We start from the raw sequence: 5,816 nt of genomic DNA on the forward strand, positions 1-5,816 counted from the left end.
CAATTAACACTACTTTACCTTGTTAGTGTGCATGTGCAATGGAAGTGCTAATAGTCTTTAAATGACCTAAGCCACCAAGAGTCTAACCAGCTAATCTTCTCCGTGACTCACTACATTAGCAAATACTTTCTAACTTACTCTTATTTCTTTTATAGATTAATTTATTTCATATATATAATATATATATTTTTATTATTATTATTTTTTTTTTTTTACATAATATATTAAATGCAAGAAATAACTCATAGTGGAAGGAAAAGGAAATGATAACACCTGATTTTGTTCAAGCTCTCCCTCAACTTGACCGACATTGTCCCCAATGGAGTTTATCTAATTTATTTATCCTAAGCAAACTGAAAACAAAGAAAGCATTAGAAATTAAATAAGCTGGGTTGCCTCCCAGAAGCGCTAAGTTTATGTCTTCAGCCAGACCAAACCTCGAAGCAACTTAATCAGAATAAGTTTGGTTCATAAAGAACCATGGATCTTCAACAGTCTTGACAGGTAATTCCAAGAATGGTTTTAATCGTTGACCATTAACTTTAAAATAACACCATTACTTGGGTTTTCAATCTCAACAGCCCGTGTGAAAAAACTTCCTTTACTAAAAATGGTCCTGTCCATCTAGACCTAAGCTTTCCTGGAAACAGATGTAATCTAGAGTTATATAAGAGCACCTTTTGTTCCGATATTGAAAGTTTTTCTTATAATTGATTGATCATGAAATGCTTTGGTTCGTTCCTTGTATATCTTGCATTTTCATAGGCTTCATTTCTAAGTTCTTCTAATTCATTCAATTGAAGCTTCCTATGGTTTCCAGCATCGTTCAAATTTGTATTTAGTTGTTTGATGGCCCACATGGCTTTGTGTTCTATCTCAATAGGCAAGTGACATGGTTTACCAAACACAATCCTATAAGGAGACATTCCTAGATTGGTCTTGAAAGCGGTTCGGTATGCCCAAAGTGCATCAATTAATTTTAAAGACCAATCCTTTCTATTGGCATTAACAGTTTTTTCCAGGATCTGTTTGATTTGTCGGTTTGACACTTCAACTTGCCCACTAGTTTGAGGATGATATGGGTGTGGCCAATTTGTGGGTGACATTATACTTTTTCATCAATGTTGCAAAAGGTCGGTTACAAAAATGGGTTCCCCGATCACTAATGATTGCCCTAGAATACCGAAACGGGAGAGAATATTTTCTTTAAGAAACTTAATGACCATTTTGCTATCGGATGTTCTACATGCAATTGCTTCTACCCATTTTGAAACATAATCAACTGCTACTAGAATATATTCATTTCCAAAGAAATTTGGAAATGGTCCCATGAAATCGATCCCCCAAACATCAAAAACTTCAACTACCAAGATTGGGTTGAGTGGCATCATGTGTCGCTTGGTGATTCGGCCCATTTTCTGACATTGAGCACAATTTTTACAATATTCGTGAGCATCCTTAAACAAATTGGGCCAATAAAAACCACATTGGAGAACCTTAGCAGCAGTTTTCTTAGACGCGAAGTGACCCCCACATGCTTGATCATGACAAAAAGATAAAATATTCATGACTTCGTTATCTGGGATACACCTTCTAATAATTTGATCAGGACATTGTTTAAAAAGATAAGGATCATCCCAAATGAAATACTTCACTTGGGCAAAGAATTTATATTTATCCTGCTTAGTCCAATGAGAAGGTATCTTGCCTATGGCTAAATAATTTACAATATCAGCAAACCAAGGTTCAGTAGACAAAGACATGAGTTGCTCATCTGGGAAAGATTCATTGATGGGTGGTTCACTAGATGGTGCAACTGAAATTCGGGACAAATGATCTGCTACAACGTTCTCAGTGCCTTTCTTGTCCCTAATTTTAGGTCAAATTCTTGAAGGAGCAAAATCCATCTGATTAAACGTGCCTTGGCATCCTTCTTTGCTAGGAGATGTCTAATGGCTGAGTGATCGGTGTAAACAATGGTGTGGGTCCCAACCAAATAAGATCTAAATTTCTCTAAAGCAAAGACAACGGCAAGGAACTCCTTCTCAGTTATGGTGTAGTTAAGCTGCGCATCATTTAAGGTTTTACTTGCATAATATATCACTCTAGGCAGCTTATTTATTCGTTGACCTAAGATTGCGCCCACAACATGATCGGACGCATCACACATTAATTCAAATGGTTCAGACCAGACAGGAGGATGAATGATTGGAGCTGATACAAGTGCATTTTTTAGAAATTCAAAGGATTCCAAGCACTCATGAGTAAATTCAAATTTAGTATCCTTTGCCAAAAGATTAGTCAGTGGACGTGCTACTTTGCTAAAGTTGGTAATAAACCTTCTATAGAATCCAGCATGACCTAAAAATGAACGTATTTCTTTCACAGATTTAGGTGGTGGAAGACTTGCAATTAGATCTATTTTGGCCTTGTCCACTTCAATCCCCTTTTTAGAAATGACATGGCCAAGAACTATTCCCTGTTTGACCATAAACTGACATTTTTCCCAGTTGAGAACTAGGTGCTTCTCCTTACATCGTTCTAGAACTAATTGCAGGTGATTCAGACACTCGGAGAAGGTTAGACCAAAAACAGAAAAGTCATCCATAAAAATTTCTAGAAATCGTTCTATCATATCTGAAAATATGCTGATCATGCATCTCTGAAAGGTTGTCGGTGCATTACATAGTCCAGAGGGCATTCGTCTATAGGCAAAAGTACCAAATGGACAGGTGAATGTAGTCTTTTCTTGATCTTCAGCGGCTATGGGGATCTGGTTGTAACCGGAGTATCCATCAAGAAAACAGTAAAACTCTTGTCCGGCTAGTCTTTCCAACATTTGATCAATAAATGGCAAAGGAAAGTGATCTTTCCTTATCGCAGCATTCAACTTTCTATAGTCTATACAGACCCTCCATCCCGTTTGGGTCCTAGTTGGGATAAGTTCGTTTGCATCATTTTGGACCACTGTTACCCCAGATTTCTTGGGTACTACTTGAACTGGGCTTACCCAAGAGCTATCAGAAATAAGATAAATTATTCCACTATCTAGGAGTTTCAGAATCTCCTTTTTAACTACATCCTTCATAACTGGATTAAGCCTTCTTTGGGCTTCTCTTGTTGGTTTAGCTTCTTCCTCTAAGTATATTCTATGTTGAACTATAGAAGGGCTTATTCCTTTGATATCTGCTATGGTCCAACCTATTGCTTCCTGATTTGCTTTTAGAACTGACACTAACTCCTCCTCTTGCTTGGGATCTAGGTCTGATGCAATAATTACAGGCAAAGTTTCTTTGGGTCCTAGATATGCATACTTGAGATGTTCTGGGAGGGGTTTCAGTTCTAAAATGGGTGCTTCCTCTATCGATGGTTTAGGTGATGGTTTTACCATCTCAATGATTGGTTCAGTAGGAAGTGTCGATTCCTGATTAATCTGATTTTCTTTAAGTATTTCATTGACATCCTCAGACTCATGGATTAACCAGGGGTTAGACTCTAGGTCGACTTCATCATCACTAATGTCAATGGATTCATAAATACCATCTTGGACTACATTGACATCAGCATGAGAAGAGGATTCCTGTTCTAAGTTAAAAACATTAAGCTCAATGGTCATATTCCCAAAGGATAACTTCATCAGACCATTTCGACAATTGATTTCAGCATTGGCCGTAGCTAAGAATGGTCTTCCTAAAATGACAGGTATATGTCCTTTAGGATTCGCAACTGGCTCAGTCTTTAAAACAATAAAATCTATAGAGAAAATAAAATTTTCAACCTTTATCAGAACATCCTCGACCATTCCCTTAGGGATCCTGAGAGATCTATCGGCTAACTGTAATGTGATCCCAGTAGGTTGAAGTTTTTCTAATCCTAGTTGTTCATACACCGAATATGGAAGGATATTCACACTAGCTCCTAGATCTAGCAAGGCCTTTTTTATATTGGTTTCTCCAATAACACAAGAAATTGTTGGAGCTCCAGGGTCCTTATATTTAATTGGCACATGGCTAGATAGGTATGAACTGACACTTGCAGCCAAAAATGCTTTCTTTGGTACATTAGTGGTCCTTTTTCTAGTGCAAAGATCTTTTAAAAATTTGGCATAAGTTGGAACCTGATGGATTATATCTAAAAGAGGAATATTAACTTGGACTTGTTTAAATACCTCTAAAATTTTGTCTAAATGTTCAGATTTATTGGATTTCAGTCTGTTTGGAAAAGGAGCTCTAGGACTTTTAAGTACTGGACTAGGTGAATTTTCAGTTTCTGGTGCTTGAGGTTGAAAGGTAGTAGTTTTAGAAGGTGACTCGACAGATGAGTCATCTATATCATCAAGTGCAACTACCTTATTGTCTATTTGTTTTCCTGATCTTAAGGTATGAATGGCATTTATACCATTAACTTGGTTTCCTTGTTGGGGTCGTGGACCATTTTGGTTCCTAGGATTTGGCTCATGTTGGCTAGGTAACCTACCATATTCTCGTTCACTAATGGTCGAAGCCAGCTGACTTACTTGCATTTCCAGACGGGCTATAGCTTGGGTGTTATTATTTATGAGTTGACCCGTAGTTTGCATAAAGCTGGTATGTGTTTTCATCATGGCTTCTAGGCTTTTCTCTAAAGAGGTAATTTTTTTGTCATTATCATGGAAGCCTGGCGGGTTGTTCATCACTGGGTTGGACCTTAGATTTTGCTGATTGAAATTTGGATTACCTACATTAGGATTCTGGGACCATGAGAAATTCGGGTGATTCCTCCAACCTGGGTTATATGTGGGTGCATAAGGATTGTTCAATGGTCCTTGATAGGTGGCATTCACCTGTGCACACTCATTCGAGTAGGAACATTCTTCTAAGACATGGTCTGGTGCATTGCACCCTTTACACATGGGTGCAGATATTTGATTTACATTGGCTGGTCTCTGTAATTCTAAGGCTTCCAATCTACGTGTTAAGGTTGCAATCTTGGCCTCTGATGCTAGGGTTGGTTGAATTTGATGCATTCCTCCTCTTGAAGGTGTAGCTTTATCAGGTTCCCTAGTTGTTTCCCACTGTAAATTTTTCTCGGCTAGGTCTTCTAAGAATTGCCAAGCTTCAGTAGTTTCTTTGTCCATAAATTGGCCTTGGCACATGGACTCTAGCATGGTTCTTGAGTTTGAATCTAACCCCTCATAGATGATCTGGCACAGTCTCCAAGTTTCTATTCCATGGTGTGGGCATTGGGTCAAAAGATTCTTGAAACGATCAAAGTACTTCCAAAATGATTCACCAGCTAGTTGGTAAAATTAATTTATTTCATTCTTAATCCTAGCTATTTTATGATGGGGAAAATATTTTTTTAAAAATATTCTCACAAAGCCCTCCCAGGTAGTGACAGAATAGTTTGGCAGACTATAAAGCCACTTCTTAGCATTGTCCTTAAGGGCAAAGTTGATTAATCTAAGTTTGACCTCATCCTCTGTTACTTGCAGTTTCATGGTTGCACATACCTCCTCAAATTCTCTAATAAATATATAAGCATCCTCTAATCCTGTGAATTTTGGAAGCATATTTATGATTTGAGGTTTGATTTCAAAATTGTTAGCTGTCGGTTGTGGCAACCTGATACAAGATGGTTGGATGGAGCCAACTGGATAACACAAATCCTTAAGGGTCATGGGTTGGATTGGTTCAGCCATTGGAACAACAGGAATTGACTCAATCCTAACTAGACGACCCGACACTCTTCTCCACACACGAGGTGTACGGTTCTCGATGTTTATATAATTTTTTTTTTTTTTAATAAAATTTTTATGTATAAGGAAAAGAAAGAAA

The 5,816-nt window shown here is 37.7% G+C and overlaps 1 non-coding gene across 1 annotated transcript; it reads left to right on the forward strand.

The window, feature by feature from the left end:
- Positions 1-5,204: 5,204 nt before the first annotated feature.
- Positions 5,205-5,311, forward strand: LOC140859556 (small nucleolar RNA R71). The gene has a single exon (XR_012143093.1). It is a non-coding gene; the product is annotated as a small nucleolar RNA R71 (small nucleolar RNA).
- Positions 5,312-5,816: the final 505 nt, after the last annotated feature.

Source organism: Elaeis guineensis, chromosome 7, assembly GCF_000442705.2.
Source record: "Elaeis guineensis isolate ETL-2024a chromosome 7, EG11, whole genome shotgun sequence".
Taxonomy (NCBI): domain Eukaryota; kingdom Viridiplantae; phylum Streptophyta; class Magnoliopsida; order Arecales; family Arecaceae; genus Elaeis; species Elaeis guineensis.